Source organism: Phycodurus eques, chromosome 1 (assembly GCF_024500275.1).
Source record: "Phycodurus eques isolate BA_2022a chromosome 1, UOR_Pequ_1.1, whole genome shotgun sequence".
In the NCBI taxonomy this organism is placed as follows: domain Eukaryota; kingdom Metazoa; phylum Chordata; class Actinopteri; order Syngnathiformes; family Syngnathidae; genus Phycodurus; species Phycodurus eques.
In genome coordinates this window covers 15,678,280-15,703,376 of record NC_084525.1, presented here as the reverse complement: position 1 = coordinate 15,703,376, position 25,097 = coordinate 15,678,280, and positions in this window count along the sequence as shown.

The following is a 25,097-nucleotide window of genomic DNA, read 5'->3' as shown; positions in this document are numbered from 1 at the left end:
CAACACCTAAACATTGCACTCAAGCCCAAAGTCAGGGAAGAAAAGTGAACCTGTAGTAGTTTAGTAACAAGACGAACCAAAGATGAATTTGAAGGAGGATTTGATTCTCGGTGACATCTCCAAGGAGACTGACAAAGGTGGAATACAAATGAGGAGAGTACAAGTGTGTGTGTTGGTGTGAGTGAAGAGTGGTGGGACAGAAGAAAAGCAAGGGGACTGGGAGAAGGTGAAGAGACTCAGAGACACAAACCATGGAGCTGAGAGAGAGAGAGAGAGAGAGAGAGAGAGAGAGATACGCAAACACACAAAGTGGGGGGGTGGTCTAGGACTAAAATGAAAACGTATACAGTGAAGAAAGGAGAGGCTCAAAAACATAACTGATAGGTGTGAAGACAGATTAGTGACCAACTGACTGTAGACAATAAGAGAAAGAAACGAACAGTGTCAGCTCACCTTTGAGAGACACAAGAACACAAACGAGGCTTTAAAATAATGTGGTCACTCAGGAGAAGACGATGCCAGGGGACATCTATAACCCTTCACCCATCCCAATTTCCTTTGAATTACTTTTGCAAACGTGCTCCAGTACCCTACTCACTTGTAGGATACAGTGTTGCCTTGAGATACAAGTTTAATTATTTCTGTGACAAAGCTCTTGACTCAAAACACTGGTATCTCAAATCATCTTTCCCCATTGAAATGAATGGAAATTACATTAATCTGTTCTAGCCTCTCCAAAAGACACAAAAAAGCAAAGTAGCACTCTTTAATATTTACTTTATAAAACATATAGTAATTTGATTGAATAGAATGAAAGAATTAAACAGTTTGCGGATCATGATAAATTCATTACACAAAAGAAGAAGACTTTCACAGCTACTGTAAGTGACTCAGTGAACTGCAATATATTAGTCATTGTTCACAGAGGATCAAGAAAATATTCCTGTGAGTAATGTTATATTGTCAATCTACATGTGTTGATGAACGGTTTATGTTTAAATATCTTAAAGGATTTTAAAGGGTGATATAACACAGCCACATAGATGCCATTCGTTAGCCCGTCTTTGGCGTTTTTCATTGTGTGTTAGCATTAAGCTAGCGGAGATTCCTAAGGCAAAGTTAGGTAGTTGCTTTAAATACACAATGTGTAATTGTCTTTCTTTTATGTTTAGTTTGGCTGCAAACCTAAACTGGGAGTGGCATTAAACAGCATGAAGCGTCTTCTTCGAAGAATTGTTCACGATCTGCTAAACTGTTGCTTGTTGTGAAGTGAGATGAGTTGAGTCACGGCCCATACAATTTTTGCTCGCAAGTCAAAGCAAAAACCTGGTCAATTAACTTGCCAGTTGGGTCACTCGTATCGCAAGACACCATTGTCCAGGTATAGTCACAACATGGGAGTCATCGGGTTAGGTTACGTGCAAATAATAATGGCTCTGTGTTTCAAAAAAATGTTTCATTATATATACAGTATGTGCAGACTGTATATATTAGGCTTTACACTATTAGCATTTTTGGGGCCGATCACCGATCAGCGAGTTGAAAAAAAACGATAACTGATCACCGATCCGATCACAAGATGGAGCAATGTCTTTTCAAATGACTTGTTCATTTATTGTATATACTTGTCTATTGTGTACTGAGACTCTTCAAAAATATTCTCGAACATTTTAGACAAAAGGTAAAACATCAATGACCACTAGGAGACATTGAATGAGTGGGCACTGACATAAGATTAAAGTTCAGTCAGGTTGAACCACATTTTACTCGAGACAGAAATCATTGGTGTGAACTTACTATAATTAAATTAGGCTATTGTAATTACATTATTTTACATTAACAAATACTGTACTCCAAACAGCCACACGTGAAAATAGAAGGCAGTAATGTTGCACCTCAAACAATCATAAATGTGCAAAAGAAGATAGTATTTGTAATACTGCCTCAGAACATTCAAACAAAACTATGAAATTAACAATCAGACAGCCGCAAATAAAGCGCAGTAACGCTGCTTCAGAATGATGACTAGCTCTAAAATAAACAATGACACTCAGGTCAAGAGAAAATAGGGATGATCTGATGGGGCATTTCTGCTCAGGAACCGTTTTAAGGCCATCACGGATGAGATCACATCAGAGGCAGATGCAGTGGATGAGCTTATTGTCCTTGAGAGCTCCTCAAATGGTTCCAGGATTTTTAAGATGTTTTCTAGTAATCAGTAAATTAACTACGTTACTTGCGTGCGTGTACTTAAATGTGAAAGTGACACACACACACACACACCATAGCTCCCACCACAGTAATTTTGGTGCGAAGAGCGAGAAAACTTTTTTTATTACTACGTGACGTCAGCCGTGCAGCGCGTTCAACCAGCTCACAGTCCGGACTCCAGACGAAGTTGAGAGTTTGCGCTTTTACATCGTAAATATTATTTAAGCTAAGTATTGTAAGCCCTTCAGTGAATCAGGCCTTACCCTCTGTGACCGATTTATGACCGTGCACTTCGGTATGAATAATTAACCCACAATGCATTGCGCGTTTAACACGCCAGTAAAACTCTATTCTTAATGTGTAAATGCAAAAGTAACAATAATAAATAGAAAAAAAAAATAGTGTGGCGACAGTGAAATTGTGCATTTCTTTGCACTTTTATGGTACTGCACTGTGCATCGTGTAATACACAATCACTTCCCAATCACTTTCTTCCTTTTGTTGAAAATACAAACAAAAAAAGCTACAATCATCAGCTACAAATTAGTATTTGGTGGGAGACCTTGATGATGCAAAAGTAACTGTTGTTGGTTTGAAGAAGTAACTATTAGTCTAATTACTTTCCCGGGAAAAGTAACACGTTACTTTGGTCGTTACTCAAAATGACAGTTTTTTTTTGAGTAACTACTGGCTGACTAACTGCTTTCATAATCTTTCAAATTGTGTTGGATAAACATTCTCCCATTATTTCAATCTGCAATGGTCCTTTTTGCTTCTGTTATGGTGCTTCCATGTTATCCGTGCAGCTCATTGGAGCTATGCTAAATTTGAACTTCCTTCATAAGCGAGGTTTTTTTTTTTTTTTTTTTTTTTTAAACAAACTTAATGGAGATCCCAGTGTAGCTTCGTGTACATGTACAGAAACTATGCACAGTAAGTCAAGATGGCGTCGGCCATTAACAAAGGCTAAACATCATCAAATATATATATGTGGGTGTGTGTGTGTGTGTATGGGTTCAGCTGCATTGCCATGCAGAATGGTTGATCTGTACGCCTCTTGTGGCTTTTTTGCTGTTTCATCCATCCATCCATCCATTTTCAACACCGCTTATCCTATTCGGGGTTACGGGGCGCTGGAGGGGAGTTTGAAATTCTCCAATCCTGAACCTTGAGGAAAGCCTTTTCAGAAAAGTTAAAGCTGTTATATCTGTAAAAGGTGGACAAATGTCATATTAAACCCTGTTGATTAAGAAGGGGGTGTCACAGATCATACTGTATGTGAGTCAAGGCAGGAGACCGAACACATTTGGCAATATAGTGTACTGTATATAAGATAAGACTTTAAGGAGCCATATTTGTTTTGACAGAGGGAAGATCATTGTAGCCTAAAGGTAAGGTGGATAGGTTGATAAAATGTGTAAAAAAATGAAAGAAAAGATCAGTCAGAGGAAAGGAAGATGTGTAAGGTGATGATAAAATAGAAAGAATGATAAAAAGGGCTGCCAGATGAGAATGTGAATAGAGGAGTAGGTCTAAGGATCAAACAGCTCTCAGAGATCATCTGACAGGAGAAGAAGAAAGTAGGTGATGGTGAATGCAGATGAGGAGTGAGTGGGATGACATGAAAGAAAAACAGTTGGAACCATCAACAACAGAAGTGGAAGGCGCGTGCGGTGTCGTGCAATAATTATGTAAGACAGCCCAGGTTGTTTCCAAACCTTAAATTTGATTCAGTCATTCCTTTTCCGTGCCGCTTATCCTCACTAGGGTCGTGGGGGTGCTGGAGCCTATCCCCAGAGGTGGGTAGTAAGGCGCTACATTTACTGCATTACATTTACTCAAGTAACATTTTCCATAAACTGTGCTTGTCAGAGTACTTTTACTTGAGTATTTATGTGAAGAAGGATCGAGACTTTTACTCCGTTACAATGATCGACATGCCGTTGGCTACTGCATCTGCTAACATCTGCATCACATTAAAACTGAGCATTATTATCTTTGTCAAAACAGTTATGCAATTCTTGCAGTGGCTCTCATTTCATTGTGCAGGTGTACCAAATTGTACAAAGTTATTCATTGCATTAGACCAGTTGTGTTAGATAGCAATAAGGACATTTTATTCATATTAATTTCGCCTTAGTGTGTAATGAATGACCTTTGACTTTTCATTGTAAACCTTAATACCTTAATATTTCTTTATGTTAAAGTGGACATATTATAGAAACCTGACATTTTAACTGCTTGTGTACAATTAGTTGATTTTCTGGGAGGCCTGCCAACCCATCTAATCTGACACAAGACTTCCCCCTCAAAACCTGCTGTTCGGGAGACTTTGCTCTAGATACTGGGGTTTAAAATTTGATGGAGAGGAATACTTGATCCTTGGGGTATTTCGCTAAAAGAATGTCACATAAACGTCGGTAAGACAGAGAACAGTTGTTTTAAATTGTGAAAAATAAATCACATCTGCTTTTACTATTAAAGGATAAAAAAAAAAATTAACCTGTCATATGATTTTGACCGTCTTTTTTATGACACAATCTCTTTTTTTCCCATTGAAATTTTTACTCGATGGATACACACGTAAACGTCAGGGCAACAATATTGCCACAAAAATAGCTTGAAACAATACAAGTGGTGACTGGTGGTGTTGTGAGGACAGTGAGGACATGGCAGTGGCCCAGAATAAAGGCTTCATCACTTTGTGACACTTGCCATTCAGCCCATCTGCAGAACAGATGTGGTGAGAACATCTACCCAGCATGTCAGTGTAACCTTCAAATAAACACATAATATCAATACATTAGATTGTCACTAGGTTTTGATTCTGCATATGCTCTGTGATTTTTAACATTACATCCATCCATCCATCCATTTTCTGCTGGAGCCTATCCCAGCTATCTTTGGGTGAGAGGCGGGGTATACCCTGAACTGGTTGCCAGCCAATCGCAGGGCACATTTAAACAAACAACCATTCGCACTCACATTCACACCGACGGGCAATTTAGAGTTTTCAATTAACCTATCTTGGATGTTTTGGGGATGTGGGAGGAAACTGGAGTAACCGGAGAAAACCCACACAGGCACAGGGAGAACATGCAAACTCCACACAGGCGGGGCTGGGATTTGAACCCCGGTCCTCAGAACTGTGAGGAAGATGTGCTAACCAGATCGTGCACCGTGCCGCCCTTAACATTACATCTCTGATTAATTAAAGGCAGCAACTCTGAAATAGGAATATACATGCATAAGCTTGGTTTGCTTTCTCCTTGCCTTCTTCATTCAGCTTCTGTGAGAAACAAACTTCTCAATTCAGATTTTCTTTCTTTTTTTTTTTTGTTTTGTGGGGGAGAGGGGGTGGGGCTATTTTATAGCTACAGCAGGTTTTGTGTCCCCGGGGGCCCCAGAATCCATTCGCTATCTTTAATGAGATTTCAAAGATCCATGGCCATCAATCTTAAAATGAGCCTACCTTTCTCCATTTCAGAAAAATTGACTTTTTGAAAGCAGAGCGAACAGCGGGTGAGGAGAGAAGGTGTCCTCCTCTGCAGACACAAAGGAGTAGCTCATCACTCTTCTCAACAATTCAATTTCGGGGACAGCTGATGAAAGACATCTCTTAGTCCCCATTCATTTAACATTTTGCAAGTCCTGTTGTTAATTTTATGATCACGTGCTACATTTTGTACACCGTTTATCCTCACTAGGGTTGCGGGTAGGCTGGAATCTATCCCAGCTATCTTCAGGCGAGAGGTGGGGTACACCCTGAACTGGTTGAAAGCCAATCGCAGGGCACACATAGACAAACAATCATTCACAATCACATTCACACCTATTGGCACTTTAGACTCTTCCATTAACAAACAGTACATGTTTTTGGAATGTGGGAGGAAACTGGAGTAACTGGAGAAAACCCACGCAGCCACGGGGAGAACATGAAAACTCAACACAGGAAGGCCCGATTTGGACCCAGGACTTCAGAACTGCGAGGCAGATGTGCTGCGATATGAGCGATTACTTTTGGCAGTATTGTCTATTTCAGTCACCTGCCTTGAGTCAGATATAAATTTAAGTGAGATCCCATTCTTATTCAATAATGTTTAATATGACATCAGTCCCCCCTAGGGTTGGGCATCGTTTGAATTTGAGCGATTGTGGTTCTGATTCCGGTTCCTTATTTTGATTCCGGTTCCAAACTATTCTCGATTTCGAAACTTTTAGGTGGCTGGGTCAAATAAAAGTTTGCATGGTTTAAATAAAGCGTGTCCAAATTATGAACATCCATTTTCTTAGCAGCCCGCAGCATAGACTAAAATGAACATTTGGGTTCTTTATAACCAATATCAATATCAAACCTATGAAGAAAAAGGCAATGTGTGTGCAACTAACCCAATTGACCTAATATTCATTAATTAATGTTTCAGCTAAAAGTTAAATATAGCATTATTAAAATAGTTATTTGGGACTCCCTCCCACATCCCCAAAACATGCATGTTAGGTTAATTGACAACTCTAAATTGCCAGTATTGTTTCACTCTCCCAGTTGACTGAGAGTTGACTTCACTGAAGCTCCGCGCGGTGTAACCTGAGGCTCGGAGCGCGTCAGATGCTAGACATCGTGAAAGCCTCCTTTGCACAATACAATCTTATTCCAAGTGTTGCACTGAGGCAACTGGTCATTCATTTTAACAAAGTTAAGACACCTTTGTTCGGCATCGGGCACAAGCACGTCTTCGTGCGCGTTCTTTTTCGTTGGTTTTCGCCGCTTCTTCGTTAGTTTTTGCTACTTCTTCTTCGGGGTGGGTGGACTGTAGGCATCGAAACTGGGAACCAAAATTTTTAAATTGGAACTATTCCGGGAGAACCAGAATGTTCCTGTTCCTGTTCCAACACTGTCATGTTGGAACACTGTCATGTTGGAACAGGAAGGGTCCATCTCCAAACTGTTCCCACAAAGTTGGAAATGTCCAAAATATTAGCCAGAGCTTCAGTGAAAGGAACTCTAAATGCTTCAGCATTTTGGACAGTCAAACAGTTTGGGGATTACCACTTTCTGTTCTAACATGTCTGTGCACCAGTGCACAAAACAAGGTTCATAAAGACATGGATGAGAGAATTTGGCATGGATGAACTTTACTGGCCTGCTCAGAGTCCTGCCCTCAACCCGATAGAACACCTTTGGGTTGATATCAAGTGGACAGTGAACCAGGCCTTCTCGTCCAACATCAGTCTGTGATCTCACAAATATGCTTCTGGAAGAATGGGGAAAATTTCCCATAAACTCACTCCTAAACCTGTCATGGGTTTGTGTTCCGGTTGTTGTCTTTCCCGTCTCATACACACCTGCTCCTGAGAGCATCTTCACCACCTGTGCCTCGTTCACCCTAATTACCCCTTGCATTTAACCTCGTGTCTCATTTGTTCTAGTCGCCAGTTCGTTGTACCTTGTCGTCGCGTTCCAGCATTCCTTGTTTCCACGTCAGAGACTCACAGTAAGGCTAGACCCTGTTCCGATTATCGACCTCGCCTTTTTGCCTCACGTTTTCAGATACTGTTGCCTTTTTTTGATTGCCTGCCTGTGTACCGACCTCTGCTCGTTGATTAAACCTCTCTCTTTTTAAAACTGTCCATTTGTTTTGGAGTCGTGCATTTTTGGGTCCTATCCTCTGTTCCGTTCATGGCAAAACCTTGTTGAAAGCCTTCCCACAAGAGACCAACATCATATTAAACCATAAGGATTTAGAATGGGACATCACTTAAAATCATACTCAATGTGAGTCAAGGCAGGTGAGGGAATACTTTTAGTAATCTAGTGTATATATGATGCAAAAACTATGTTGAAGTGAGGGAGGGAGCTTCATTCAGTCAGGCCATAGCGCTGTCTAGTAGAAAAGTAGTGCTTTTTTTACCATCTTTCTACCATCTATATGCAATTATAAACCTTTTTGGGGGGTGGCTGGTTCATAATTTCCTATACATGCAAAAGTTTTGCAAAAAGTACTGAAACACTGAAGAGTTGGACATGTGTATTCAAACGTTTTTAGAAGGTCAAATGATATTCACCTGTAAGATTTATCATGCATTTTGGGTTCATCTTGAAACTTCACCTGAAAGCTGAATATTCCCTGTGTGCTGGATAGACAGACAGACAGACAGACAGACAGACATATTACTTTTTATATTATAAGTATTTTTACTGTTGCTGTTGAAGTTCTAGCTGAAGCTGAACACGGGTGGAGAACTTGGGATAAAAATAGAACGCGTCTTCTCCCACCAAAAAAGATCTAAATTAATGTTACTGATTACCTGTCAGAAAAAATACACCTTTGAATCAATTTTCCCAAAGACAAATTTCATCAGTTGGGTAAATTGAGAAATGCAACATCCTCCCGCTGATTAAAACACTTTGCAGTCAACTGCTTTTAGTAAGCTAGCAGAGAAACTTGTGGACTCACAACAAAAATACGTTCTCCAAGAAAGTCAGCCAAAAGTCAATTTATTTGACATTTTGCTGTCAACAACAATATCAACAACCACTACACCATGAGTCACTGAACAAAACCATCCATCAATCCATCCAAACATTTCCTACACCTCTTGTTCTCAGGGGCGTTCGTAAATTCTGACACCTCCAATCTGCAGTTATTGTGAAATGATTTCATGCTAATTTTATTCATCCATCCATCATACCGCTTATCCTCACTGGGGTCGCAGGTGTGCTTGAACCTATCCTAGTCGACTCAGGTAAGAGGCATTCATACTCACATACACTTAAGGACAAATTAAAAAAATTTAGAGTCTTCAATTAAACTTACATGCATTTTTTGGGGGGGGGAAACGGAGTACATGGAGATAAGGTTGGGCATCGAGAACCGGTTGGAACCGGGACTAACATTCCGGTTCTCCCGGAACCGTTCAAATTAAAAAAATTTTGTTCTCAGTTTCGATGCCTAGTCCTTCAGCTGCGAAGAAGTTGTGGTGAAAAGCAACCAAGAAGCGGCATAAATCAACAAAGAAGAATGCTGTCAGTGAAGTCAACTCTCAGTCAACTGGGTGAGTGAAACAATAAAATAGTTGAAACAGTTAAAATAACTATTTTAACAATGCTATATTTAACTTTTAGCTAAAACATTAATTAATGAATATTAAATCAATTGGGTTAGTAATGCAGCCCTATGGGTGGCACAAGTCAGTGCAAACTGTAGGCCGGTCCCAAGCCCGGATAAATGCAGAGGGTTGCGTCAGGAAGGGCATCCGGCTTAAAACCTCGCCAAACAAATATGAGCGTTCATCCAAAGAATTCCATACCGGATCGGTCGTGGCCCGGGTTAACAACGTCCGCCACCGGCGCCGTCAACCTGCGGGGCGCCGTTGGAAATTCAGCTACTGTGGGTCGAAGTCAAAGAAGAAGAGGAGGTGGAAAGGGGGTTCTTCGGCAGAAAGAGAAGAGGAAAACACAGAGCCTAGAACTGAATGTGGGGACTTTGAATGTTGGGACTATGACAGGAAACTCTCGGGAGTTGGTTGACATGATGATGAGGAGAAAGGTTGATATATTGTGTGTCCAGGAGACCAGGTGGAAAGGCAGTAAGGCTAGAAGTTTAGGGGCAGGGTTTAAATTATTTTACCATGGTGTCGATGGGAAGAGAAATTGAGTCGGGGTTATTTTAAAAGAAGAGTTGGCTAAGAATGTCTTGGAGGTGAAAAGAGTATCAGATCGAGTGATGAGGCTGAAATTTGAAATTGAGGGTGTTATGTGTAATGTGATTAGTGGCTATGCCCCACAGGTAGGATGTGACCTAGAGGTGAAAGAGAAATTCTGGAAGGAGCTAGATGATGTAGTTCTTAGCATCCCAGACAGAGAGAGAGTCGTAATTGGTGCAGATTGTAATGGACATGTTGGTGAAGGTAATAGGGGTGATGAAGAAGTGATGGGTAAATACGGCATCCAGGAAAGGAACTTGGAGGGACAGATGGTGGTAGACTTTGCAACAAGGATGCAAATGGCTGTAGTGAACACTTTTTTCCAGAAGAGGCACGAACATAGGGTGACCTACAAGAGCGGAGGTAGAAGCACACAGGTGGATTACATCTTGTGCAGACGATGTAATCTGAAGGAGGTTACCAACTGTAAGGTAGTGGTAGGGGAGAGTGTGGCTAGACAGCATAGGATGGTGGTGTGTAAGATGACTCTGGTGGTGGGGAGGAAAATTAGGAAGACAAAGGCAGAGAAGAGAACCATGTGGTGGAAGCTGAGACAGGACGAGTGTTGTGCAGCTTTTCGGGAAGAGGTGATACAGGCTCTCGGTGGACGGCAGGAGCTTCCAGAAGACTGGACCACTGCAGCCAAGGTGATCAGAGAAGCAGGCAGGAGAGTACTTGGTGTATCTTCTGGCAGGAAAGGAGAGAAGGAGACTTGGTGGTGGAACCTCACAGTACAGGAAATCATACAAGGAAAGAGGTTAGCTAAGAAGAAGTGGGAAACTGAGAGGACCGAGGAGAGGCGAAAGGAATACATTGAGATGCGACACAGGGCAAAGGTAGAGGTGGCAAAGGCAAAACAAGAGGCATATGATGATATGTATGGCAGGTTGGACACTAAAGAAGGAGAAAAGGATCTATACAGGCTGGCCAGACAGAGGGACAGAGATGGGAAGGATGTGCAGCAGGTTAGGGTGATTAAGGATAGAGATGGAAATATGTTGACTGGTGCCAGCAGTGTGCTTGCTAGATGGAAAGAATACTTCGAGGAGTTGATGAATGAGGAAAATGATAGAGAAGGGAGAGTAGAAGAAGTAAGTGTGGTGGACCAGGAAGTGGCAATGATTAGTAAGGGGGAAGTTAGAAAGGCATTAAAGAGGATGAAAAATGGAAAGGCAGTTGGTCCTGATGACATTCCTGTGGAGGTATGGAAGCATCTAGGAGAGGTGGCTGTGAAGTTTTTGACCAGCTTGTTCAATAGAATTCTAGTGCGTGAGAAGATGCCTGAGGAATGGAGGAAAAGTGTACTGGTGCCCATTTTTAAGAACAAAGGTGATGTGCAGAGCTGTGGCAACTATAGAGGAATAAAGTTGATGAGCCACACAATGAAGTTATGGGAAAGAGTAGTGGAGGATAGACTCAGGACAGAAGTGAGTATTTGCGAGCAACAGTATGGTTTCATGCCTAGAAAGAGTACCACAGATGCATTATTTGCCTTGAGGATGTTGATGGAAAAGTACAGAGAAGGTCAGAAGGAGCTACATTGTGTCTTTGTAGATCTAGAGAAAGCCTATGACAGAGTACCCAGAGAAGAACTGTGGTACTGCATGCGGAAGTCTGGAGTGGCAGAGAAGTATGTTAGAATAATACAGGACATGTACGAGGGCAGCAGAACAGCGGTGAGGTGTGCTGTAGGTGTGACAGAAGAATTTAAGGTGGACGTGGGACTGCATCAGGGATCAGCCCTGAGCCCCTTCCTTTTTGCAGTGGTGATGGATAGGCTGACAGATGAGGTTAGACTGGAATCCCCGTGGACCATGATGTTTGCAGATGACATTGTGATCTGCAGTGAAAGCAGGGAGCAGCTGGAGGAACAGTTAGAGAGATGGAGGCATGCACTGGAAAGAAGAGGAATGAAGATTAGCCGAAGTAAAACAGAATATATGTGCATGAATGAGAGGGCTGGTGGGGGAAGAATGAGGCTACAGGGAGAAGCGATAGCAAGGGTGGAGGACTTTAAATACTTGGGGTCAACCGTCCAGAGCAATGGTGAGTGTGGTCAGGAAGTGAAGAAACGGGTGAAAGCAGGTTGGAACGGGTGGAGGAAGGTGTCAGGTGTGTTATGTGACAGAAGAGTCTTTGCTTGGATGAAGGGCAAAGTTTATAAAACAGTAGTGAGGCCAGCCATGATGTACGGATTAGAGACAGTGGCACTGAAGAGACAACAGGAAGCAGAGCTGGAGGTGGCGGAAATGAAGATGTTGAGGTTCGCTCTTGGAGTGACCAGGTTGGATAAAATTAGAAATGAGCTCATCAGAGGGACAGCCAAGGTTCGATGTTTTGGAGACAAAGTTAGAGAGCGCAGACTTCAATGGTTTGGACACGTCCAGAGGAGAAATAGTGAGTATATTGGAAGAAGGATGATGAGGATGGAGCTGCCAGGCAAGAGAGCTCGAGGAAGACCAAAGAGAAGGTTGATGGATGTCGTGAGGGAAGACATGATGGCAGTTGGTGTTCGAGAGGAGGATGCAGGAGATAGGCTTACATGGAAAAGGATGACGCGCTGTGGCGACCCCTAACGGGACAAGCCGAAAGGAAAAGAAGAAATCAATTGGGTTAGTTCCACACACATTGCCTTTTAGTTCACAGGTTTGATATTGATACTGTTTATAAAGAACCTCAAGTCAAATGTTGATTTAAGTCTATGCTGCGGGCTGCTAAGAAAATGGATGTTCATAATTTGGACACCCTTTATTTAAGCCATGCAAACATTTTTGACCCAGCCCCCTAAAAGAATCGGACTCGAGAATCGTTTGGAACCGGAATTGAACTAAGGAACCGGAATCAGAACCGGAATCGCTCAAATTCAAATGATGCCCAACCCTACCTGGAGAAATCCCATGCAAGTACCGGGAGAACATGGAACAGGAAGGCCGGAGCTCAAATTCAAACCCCCTCAGAACCGTGAGGCCGATGTACTAACCACTTCACACTGTGCTGCTCCATGCTAATTTCATATAGACTACATACTGTACATTTAAAAACTAACTTAGTAACTTTCTTAAAAACAATAAATAATGATAAAAAAGAAAATTACTTAATGAAAGAGTCTTGAATTTTATTGAAGGTCTTTAAAAGTCTGAAATTTGGCTTTCCCAAACCTGCATATATGCTGAAGGATAGAGGCAGCACAAAAAAGTTTCCAAATAAATGTATATAAATAAAAAAATAAAAAAATAAAAAAATAAAAATATATATATATATATATAGTATTATAATTATTAACTTTATATTAACCCAATGACTAATTTTGTTATGTTAAGACTCTTGATTATTTATTCTTGATTTTTAAAATTGAGACATAATGACATATTAAAGTTACTTTTCTAAAGATAATCATTATTTCTATCGGAAGGTTTGTTCAAAAGTCTGAACAAATCAAAGATTGACCAGCATGCTCAAATGGTTTGTCTGACCTTCCAGGATCTACTGCGTGTTTAATCAAGGCTCACCATAGCTTTGAATTGTTTTGCATTTTGAAAGCTTGCCAACTTCAGTGTTACTGTTCTGTTTCTTAATGACATCATGTTTTGCACATAAAACACAATTACATTTTGTCAGTGTATTTGTCATAGTTGTGTGAATGATGTGATTTAAAGTGGACTGAGGGGAAATAGACTTGGGAAGAAGGGTGTCTGCGGGGGGGGGTGTTGAACGATCTCTAGAAGTAGGTGAAGAAATGGTTGTCATGGTTACTCACAGAGCCTGGGTCAGCGGCTCAAGGAATGTGCATGTCGTTTGCGCGTGTACACACACACACACACACACGCACACACACACACACACACACACACGCACACACACACACACGTTAGTCATTATTTTCCATCCCCATGTTGTATATGAGTGGATGAGTCCTGTTGTGAAAGTCACAGAGGGGCGTGAGTGTCTGCTCTTCAGGAGGTAAGAGGTGTGTGTGTGTGTGTGTCAGAAAAGCTGTAGTTTACTGGTCTTCATATCCTTCAAGGGCTAAAAATACATGTTAGCATTTTGTGTCTGTGACAGCGTGCTGTTTTGTTTGTGTTGGTGTGTGTTGCTGGGCCAAATAGGTTCACACAGTGAGGAGGGGCGACAAAGGCAACCGTGACGCAACTAAAGCGGGCGACTCGCTGTGTGTGTGCTTGTGTGTGTGTGTGTGTGTGTGTGTGTGTGTGTGTATGTGTGTGTGTGTGTGTGTGCATGCGTGTGCATCCGTGTGCGTTTAGCACAGCGTGGAGAGCAAGTTAACCAACATGCATTGTTGTGCTGCCATTACTTTACTGAAAATCATCCCAATTGTGGTGGAACAAATTCAGGCTGGTCTACATGTATGCACATGCTCATCCGAGCACAAAATAACAATTTGAAGCAAGAAATTCACTCACCATTTTCCTAAAATCTTTCCACTACATTTTGATTTCAGCTGCCATCCACACGTAATGTACATACAGTACCTGTATGGTACATTGAACCACTGGTTCTACTCTTTTTTAGCAAATCTGCTGTAAACCTCTTCAGTCTTCAATCAGACTATACAACTCTCACAAACATAGACAAGTGTTTTCCCTAAAAAAAAAAATGTAATGTGTAATATTCACATTGTATGTATTGTAAGTATGATAGATGTGCTCATGCTTTGATAACCCGCTCACCAATATACAACCAATTTACAACCAAATACTTTTTATATTCACACCAATTTGCTAATGTCAGTTACCTTGGGACCTTGCCAACATTATCACATTTGCATTTTAACATTATAATAGCTTTCACACAGCCAAGTTTGGTAGTTTGAAGTTAACCCTCAAATGACCATGAGACATATACATTACTGCACACTGTATTTTGTTGACAAGGAAGAACCACACCACAACACGTGCTTTAAAAGGTTAAGTTGATGATTTAATGAGTGTGGAAGGTGGATCTGGGGGTTCCCTCTTGGCCACTGTTCCAACTGTTCTGAATGTGGATCCTCCAAAGGTATCAAACCCTTACAGCAAGCATGCGCTTCACTGGAATTGATCATGACTAGGGGTGTGTATATGCACGCTTCATTTTGCGTCTGTAAACTGCTTATGTGATGTGCTATTGAGGTTTTTCTCATCAAAGGACATACAGTTCTCTCAAAATGTTTGTTGCTTGCAAATGTGAATTCCAGTCTTGTCACTTTCAAGTTATTCCAGGTACATTATGGTTTTTTCTTCTTTCTTTAACAAAACAGTAACAACAATTCAGCCTATTAACAAATTCACGTCACAAATCTTGGGAAATGTTTGATATGTTTACAAATTTCCCCATTGTGGGACTAATAAATGCTCTCTTATTTTGATTATCATTGGAATCTGCATATTGTACAAAAACCAATTCACTGGAGTTTAACATGAAGATTAAGGGGATTCAGATTTGTTCTTAAAAGGTTGTTTTCTTGGGGTTTTTTTGCTACTTTTTACTATTATAGGCTTGTCAGTCCATCTGTCCAAACTGAACATTGTCAGTTTTCTACTGAATTTGTTGAAGTGTGGTGGTGATGTGTGAGTACAAATGAATCACCTGGAGGCAAAAATCTGTTTTCTAGTCCAGAGTGCCACAAACGGTAATAACTTGGAGAACTATAAACGGGTGAGACTGATTATTGGAGGGCCAGCATGACGCAGTTAAAGAGGTCACGTCCTATCTGGAGAGTCCTCGATAACCCTGATGATGACCTGTCAGCCGACAAGTGGAGTGAAGCAAATGCCCCTTTAATAAATGTTTTCACCTTGCTCTTTTTGCACCATGAAAAATCAGCTCATCTAAACTAACATAATGGCTCGGGGCAAAAGCATTGAAAAGACTATGAAAGGTCATAAATTCATGAACATCAACTGGGGGCTTGGGGAGCACATGAGTGAATCAGTTTAGCCTATCGCTGGATGTTTCCATGAAGGTCACTGACAAGTATGTCTTGCTAGGATGAGCCAACAAAATAGTGAAAAACAGATCAATGAAACCAAGTAGCAGCCAGACTAACCAGACAGACCTTAACCAAGGTTCCCAGCAAAATCAGATCACCTACTAAATGTTCACACATCTTCCATTGCATCCAGAAGAAATCTGAATGGATACAAATGTGACTCTTTTCAACAATTTAAGCCTGAATGATGTTTGCAGTATTATAAATTGAAGGCAACCCGCACTGCACAATGTGAAAAGGCCGGATTATTCCTTACTTTACTGAATATTCACACTCCCCAATGGAACATACAGTACAGTGAATCTTGGCTATGATAGGCTTAATTTCAGGATTAAACACAGCGTCATTAATGTGTGTCCACCTTAGGGTGTTGTTATGGCGACAGTGAGACAAAACTTAGCACTTGCCATTGTGGTGTTTAGAAAAAAGAAAAAAAAAGAAGAAACAGGAAAATGGTCATGTATTTGACTAGGGTAAATGGGTCAACTTTGGAGTTCACCCTTCAAAACTAACTCCGACTTGACAGCCAGCGTGTGGCTCAGGATCAAGATCAACCATTGGCAGTTGAACGGCGAGAACCACTTGATTTTTCAAGATTTTGAAGCCTCATTTTATATATTTTTTAAACATTACAACAAATAACTGAGATAGTGTGGTTGGACAAGTATGCAAAACCTCTTATAACTGCTGATGTGACTAGCACACAAATGCCACTATTTGAAGTACTTCTCCTAAACTTCAAATAATGTTGTACCGGTTATAGGTAACATTAATATTTTTACTTCCCCTCTCTAAAATGTTTATTTATTTTCAATTGAGTTGTACAGGCGAGGTCACATAAATGGTGGAAAAAAGGTTTAAAATGATTAATTTTGGTATAATTTTTTTATATCACAAAAACCTGCCATTGGAAAAGGGGTGTGAAGATTTATTTTTTATACCCACTGTAGTTCCATCCATCCATCCATTATCTGAGCCGCTTATCCTCACAAGGGTCGCGGGACTGTAGTTAACGTATCTAAATAATGGCACAATACATTACAGCATTCTTTGAACTAGAAGAGAAATCTTTTTCTTTTTTTGACTAGTCAAAATGGTGCACTCACTTTTTTCCTGGCAGAAAAAAAACCCCTCAAAAATCTATTAGTGTCACAGTTGGGTGATTATCAAGTCATGTCTAAAGTGTCTTAAGATTATGTTTGTAGTTACTGTGCCATGTTTGCTGCAAATTCAGTATAGAATATTTTATTAACTCAATGATATTACATTTTCTGTCTGCTTTTTTTAATGTGGCAAGCTGTTGATTTATTTGCCATCTACTCTTTATTTACAGTAATCCTCATATTGCTTGGTGCCAAAGACAAAACCTCCGCAAAGTTCCCTGAATTATCCATCCATCCATTTTAGACACCGCTTATCCTGGTTAGGGTCGCGGGGCGCTGGAGCCTATCCCAGGTGACTTCGGGCGAAAGGCGGACTACACCCTGAACTGGTCGCCAGTCAGTCACAGGGCACATATAGACAGGGACAACCATTCACACTCACATTCACACCGTCACTGAGTGGGAACTGATCCCACGCTGCCCGCACCAAAGTCAGGCGAGTGCACCACTACATCCCTGAATTATATCCAAATCTATTTTTAATGCTGTTACACTTGGCCAGGTTTTATTTTGTCCGTGCAAAATAAAGGATTTTTCATCTGAATGACGCAATGATATTATTTTACCCCAGAGTGTCTCACCCTTGAAGAAAATTACTTGAATCCCATAGTGGAGATTGTGTCTGTTTTTATCTTTTGCTCTTTGCAATGGGCCGCTGCGCTGGAGGTAAACAACATTGCCATTCATTTCAGCCTTGGAGAGCAGAGCATAAACCATTAGCCTCCAGAAGCAAGCCAGATCCTCCACTGTCTGTCGGTTGGAGAGAAAAGTGAAGCCGAGCAAAGTCCCTAGCTTTCTGGTTTTATTGGCTCAGTGGCCGGCTGCAACGCTCTAGTGGATACAAAACAGCAGGCACGATAAAGCCTTGGTGGGCCACACAATAACAAACAATACACAGACACTGTGTTACTATATAAAAAGGCGACATTTGATTTTGTGCCATCTGAAATGTTCTTTTGCTGACAGTAACATCTGACTGAGGCTGATCTTCAGGAGTTAATGAGACGTGTGTTGCACATCTGAGTGCCATAAATCACTCAAAGACGCAAGTGCTGTGTAAGAAGTGTGCATGTATATCCTTGAATGTGAGATTGCATTATACAGCAAGGACAATTGATTTCTTTTCTGACAACAACGACATACCTTTGTAATTATTTGAATCATAGTCAAGCTAATATTCACTTGACTACAACTTATTCCGGAAAGAACTTCCCCATCCTAAAGAAAATATTCACATCTTAATGGTTTGTTCAACGCTGAGATGTTTTTGCTTTGGATGATCGACACATAAATTAAATTTTTGTTCTCGAAATCAAGAATGACAGTTTATCTTTTTGGAAAAGTAGGACTTAGAATAAAGTTTTTTTTTTTTTTTTTAATTTCTGTCTCTGAAATAAAACCTCCTTTCCACAAAGCACTAGAGGTTGTTTTTAGTTATATAGACGTATTATTGCATTTTTTCTGTAAAGTGTCCCAATCCAACCAGAACCTCTTTGTTGGAGTACTGTTCACGGTGGTATACTGTACCTTGGTACTCACTCGAGATGAAATGGTGTCATTTAAAAAAATATATTTTTATCATCAAAGTTGACATGATTATCCGAATTATATCAATATTAAAATAAATGTAATCAAACAAAAAAAAATCACAGACACACACACTAAAAAAACTATAGAGTCAGCAATCCTATGTACATTTTGACATAAATTGGGAACAGCAACAACCAACCACTCTATCACCATGATAACACACAACACAGTTGTAATGGTAATTAAGATTTAAAATATGTTTTTTAGTTACATACTACCAGTTTAAAGGTAAAGCATATATTTGTTTCATCCCTAGCACTCACACCTCGAGGTGGAAACAAGCCCAGGGAGTTTACTGTACTGTAAATGTCGCTTATAATTTCAACTAAATGTGACTAATAAAATGTTTATTAAAAGGCAAATGACATTCTCAAGAGGGCTGACAAACCTGGATCTCCAGTTGCTAGCAGTATATATTTGTTTGGGCACAACCCATTTGCTATGTCTTCCATTAATTGTGTTCAAGCACAAGCATGGACTACAGTATATGAAGAATTGCAAATTTCTTCTTTCGTTAGGGGTCACCACAGCGTGTCATAGGGTTTAGGGTTAGGGTTTTCCATGTAAGCAAATCTCCAGCATCCTCCTCTCTAACACCAACTGCCCTCATGTCTTCCCTCACGACATCCATCAACCTTCTCTTTGGTCGTCCTCGAGCTCTCTTGCCTGGCAGCTTCATCCTCATCATCACCCTTCTACCAATATACTCACTATCTCGCCTCTGGATGTGTCCAAACCATCAAAGTCTGCTCTCTCTAACTTTGTCTCCAAAGCATCCAACCTTGACTTATGAGCTTATTTCTAATTTTATCCAACCTGGTCACTCTGAGAGCGAACCTCAACATCTTCATTTCCGCCACCTCCAGCTGTGCTTCCTGTTGTCTCTTCAGTGCCACTGTCTCGAATCCGTACATCATGGCTGGCCTCACCACTGTCTTATAAACTTTGCCCTTCATCCTCGCAGAGACTCTTCTGTCACATAACACACCTGACACCTTCCTTCCCCATTCCAACCTGCTTGGACCCGTTTCTTCACTTCCTTACCACACTCACCATTGCTCTGGACTGTTGACCCAAAGAATTGAAAGTCCTCAACCCTCACTATCTCTTCTCCATGTAGCCTCACTTTTACCCCTCCACTGCGCTCATTCATGCACATATATTCTGTTTTACTTCAGCTAATCTTCATTCCTCTCCTTTCCAATGCATGCCTCCATCTTTCTAACTGTTCCTCCACCTGCTCCCTGCTTTCACTGCAGCTCACAACGTCATCTGCAAACATCATGGTCCACGGGGATTGCAGTCTAACCTCATCTGTCAGCCTATCCATCACCACTGCAAACAGGAAGGGGCTCAGGGCGAATCCCTGATGCCGTCCCACCTCCACCTGAAAATTCTTTGTCACACCTACAGCACACCTCACCACTGTTCTGCTGCCCTCGTTCATGTCCTGTATTATTGTAACATACTTCTCTGCCACTCCAGACGTCCGCATGCAGTACCACAGTTCCTCTCTGGGTACTCTGTCATAAGCTTTCTCTAGATCCACAAAGACACAATGTAGCTCATTCTGACCTTCTCTGTACTTTTCCATCAACATCCTCAAGGCAAATAATGCATCTGTGGTACTCTTTCTAGGCATGAAACCATACTGTTGCTCGCAAATACTCACTTCTGTCCTGAGTCTAGCCTCTACTACTCTTTCCCATAACTTCATTGTGTGGGTCATCAGCTTTATTCCTCTATAGTTCCCACAGCTCTGCACATCCCCCTTGTTCTTAAAAATGGGCACCAGCACACTTTTCCTTCATCCTTCAGGCATCATCTCACCCACTGGAATTCTGTTGAACAAGTTGGTCAAAAACTCCACAGCCACCTCTTCTAGATGCTTCCATACCGCCACACGAATGTCATCAGGAGCAACTGCCTTTCCATTTTTCATCCTCTTTAATGACTTTCCCATTACTAAACACTTCCTGGTCCAACACACTTGCCTCTTCTACTCTTCCTTCTCTCTCATTTTCCTCAGTCATCAACTCCTCAAAGTATTCTTGCCATCTGTCCAGCACGCGACTGGCGCCAGTCAACACATTTCCATCTCTATCCTTAATCACCCAAACCTGCTGCACATCCTTCCCATCTCTATCTATAGTTACCCATCACTTCTTCATTACCCCCGTTTCCTTCACAACATGTACATTGCAATCTGCAGCAATCACAGCTCTCTCTCTGTCTGGGATGCTCAGAACTACTTCGTCTAACTCCTTCCAGAATTTCTCTTTAACCTCTAAGTCACATCCTACCTGTGGGGCATAGCCACTAATCACATGATACATAACACCCTCAATTTCAAGTTTCAGCCTCATCACTCGATCTGATACTCTTTTAACCTCCAAGACCTTCTTAGCCAACTCTACTTTTAAAATAACCCCAACTCCATTTCTCTTCCCATCTACACCATGGTAAAACAATTTAAACCCTGCCCCTAAACTTCTAGCCTTACTGCCTTTCCACCTGGTCTCCTGGACACACAATATATCAACCTTTCTCCTAATCATTGTATCAACCAATTCCCGAGATTTTCCTGTCATAGTCCCAACATTCAAAGTCCCCTCATTCAATTCTAGGCTCTGTGCTTTCCTCTTCTTTTTCTGCCTAAGAACCGTGAGTATATTGGTAGAAGGATGATGAGGATGGAGCTGGCAGCTAGAGGAAGACCAAAGAGAAAGTTGATGGATGTCGTGAGGAAAGACATGAGGGCAGTTGATGTTCGAGAGGAGGATGCAGGAGATAGGCTTACATGGGAAAGGATGGCGCGCTGTGGCGACACCTCAAGGGACAAGCCGAAAGGAAAAGAAGAAGATTCCTGCTTCCTGTCACATTCCAAAAACATTCCTGTTAGGCTCAGTGAAAACTCTTAAATGGCAGAGGTGGGAGTAAGTCACATACATGCAAGTCACAAGCAAGTCTCAAGTCATAACCTTCGTCTCCAGCAAATCCCAAGTCACTGTGTGAAAACAATCAAGCAAGTGAAGTCGAGTCGCCACTAAATTTCAAGCAAGCCGAGTGAAGTCATTACTTGATTTAAGCAAGTCGCAAGTCAAGTCACACAATCTTGCTCCAGTCGCAACATACATTTTATTGGAGTGGTAATACAATGTTTTTTCACAAATCATAACACCAAAAAAACGTTAGAAAGGTTAAGTTAACAACAACTGAGATTATGATTGATTTACTACTGAATTGATTTACTTGATTTACTACTGAATTGTATTAAAGTTGAATTTTAAACTCAATTTAACTGAACTTTATTTCTGAACAAACTTGGCTGGTGATAGCTTAGTAACTCGTATGGTTCTTTAAGAGAAGACCAGACAAGAGCGTGCAAAATCCTCTCGGACCCTCCACACCCCTGTCACCGGCTCTTCCGGCTCGTTCCCTCAGGTAGACGCTACCGATCAATGCAAACTAGAACTAGCAGACATTCCAACAGCTTCTTCCCTCTTGCAATCAACTTCTTAAACACCTAACCTACAATTCCATTGCAACATGCTGGCAATTGTTTTTGTCTTGAGTTTGTTGTCACATTTCTGCTGGGCCAATTATATATTACTTGAGCACTCACTGTAGTAGTCTCGCCACGCTGCACTATTTGCATAGGTTGTTGACCAATACTGGCCACTCATGCCAGAGTAGCATCTGCTCCATTTGCACACTGAGTGAGGAGTATCTGCAACATTTGCACAATCAACATTGTCCCAGATTATCACACTACTCGCTTGAACTCTCGGCGCCCTTTGCACAATGGTCATTGCACCGGACTATTGCAATATTAGTCATTTGAACTGCTCTAAGTGCTAGAGGACTCTACATCTTTTGGCACAATTGTCAAAAAAATAAAAATGTATCGGCATTACCAGATAACTAGCAACCCTTTATTGCTCAGTGACTGTTTTTGTCAATGTCTTTATGTCTCAAAAGTGTTCTCTGTCAATTGACTGTCGTCGTACTAGAGCGGCACCAATTACCGGAGACAAATTCCTTGTGTGTTTTTTGGACATGCTTGGCAAATAAAGATGATTCTGATTATGATTCTGATTAAAAGTGCAGATTTCCAGACGGGATGACTTGACTCCATTAATGATTAAAAATGGTGGTTGCTAATGTTATTTCTCAGCCTTCTTGCAGCTTCAAGAGGTGAAACTGTGCTTTGTGTGCAGTTGTTTCAACTGTTGCAGAGATGCAAGCACTAGGGAGCAGACACTTCTAACACTTCACAACCACATCCACACTTGCCTGGCAGCAAAGATGTGTTTTTTCTTCTCACAGAGACTCAAGTGTCTGAACAACATCCAAAGAGCAGGACTTTGTTGCTAATACTTTGTAACAGCTGCATGATGCTACAAAGGCCAAAGTGTGGGCGCTTACACTGATTAGCATGAAGAGTGCCAGAGCATTCTGGCACCAAACTAGACTGTTTGTAATTAGAGGATTGAGCCTCAGAGTGAGGACTGGGCACTCTAGGTTGAGCTGGAAAGAGCATCAAATCTTTAGAAAGCTGCCAAAATCCCGGACAACATTTGCCACTTCTACCATGGAAGGCAGTCACACAAACCTTTCTGCCAAGACGAGGCTTTACACAATCACACGTTCAACGCGTTTAATTCATGTTTGACTGTAAAATCTCCTCCTCTGTATGGTAGAGCTGCGTCACACGCAGGTCGAACTCCTTACAAATATTGAATTTCAAATTTCATGTGAGTACAAGACTTAAGATTGTAGAAACCAAGTGATATTTTATTATATTTCTATATAAATGTATCTAAAAATATATTATTATTTTTAGAATAGGTTTATATATTTTCCATTTTTTATTCTACAAATATTTTTCTCTCCTCCAGGGCCATTTGCAGATGTTCATCCTTTCTATTGCTAATGTTTATACTGTAATTAGAGCCTTAGCATGCAGTTTCAAATTGTTTCTTAATCATAGTTATTCTAAGGCCAAATACATCTCCATTTGTATGGCACATACTCCAAGCTCACATTATTAGTATTTTTTTTATTGTAGTTCTGGATGTGTTATGCAGATGCGTGAATGTGTAGTGGTACATTTGCCTGACTTTGGTGCAGACAGCGTGGGTTCAGTTCCCACTCAGTGACACGTGACTGGTTGTCTGCGTCTCTACGTTCGAGCTTGCTTCACACTCACCTAATCAGGAGCTATTGAGTGCACCTGTGTTAAACTCCTACACCTGTTGACAATCAGCAATAGCTAAAGGTACGTATATAAGGACTTTTCCTTGGTTACGTTGTGGTGTTGATGCCATCAATTGGTGCTGTGAACATCCAAGTGCCACCATTTTGTCTCACCCCTATATAAGTGACTCCCTACCTTTGTTTAATTTGGTTTAAGGTTCACTTCTTTTGTCTGTCTGTCATTTTGGTAGAATTAGTTGGTTGTTGGAGTTAATATTATTCTCTCACCTGCCTTTCAGAAAACATTTTGACCCAATTTTAAAGAGCTTTGGTATTTTATTAGTTTCCCAACCAGCAACCCTGTCTAGATTTTGTTCTAAGGCAGGGGTGTGCAACCTGCAGCTCCAGGGCTGCGTGTGGCTTTTTTTTTTTTATCATTCTGCTGTGGCTCTCTGTGACTTTGGAAAACAGATTATGTGCTCTTGTAACATTAAACAATTTTCTTTTTATGTTGTTGCTTAAAATATGTCACAACTGCCGATGTACAACACCTTGCTCCAAGATTTATTCAGTTATTTGACCATAGATAGCTAAACCATGGATACATTCTGGAAAAGAAAAGATTATGAAGAAAACAGAATTTTTATTGCTACACGAACTATCGTAAAAGCAAGCATCGCTCACGCCTCACAAATGACAGCTTACTGTACATACAGTCGTATCTGAAAATGAAAGTCACGTCTTACTGCCTGGAAGTGCAAATGCTGCATTTTGACTTTCAGAGCAAAAATCATATTAACCAGGTTAAATAAATACTTGTATTTTAATTTGCTATAATTTTGCAAAATATATTTTATGTTGTTAAGTGAAGGCATTTTTGGTTTGCTCCAGGTGGATAATATACGTTAGGCTTTAATGTCATAAATACAAGGAGGACTCAAATTGACACTGACTATTTAGATTGAAAGTAAGCTTCAAATAAGTGTCTTTTTTTTAGCGTTCATAATGTTTTTGTTACATGCAGAAGTAAAATGTTGTGTTATCTGTAGCGTTTTATTGATTTCATTAATGTAAAACACTGTAGTTTTTTAATACATATACAGTAAGTAAAAAAAACAAAACACACACACGATATATCCTATATATCCTCACTTTAGATGTCAAAAGGGTTTTGTGGCTCCTGGTGTTTTTTCTTTTTTATAACAGTGTAAGACGGTCCAGTGGCTCTGGGTATTTAAGGT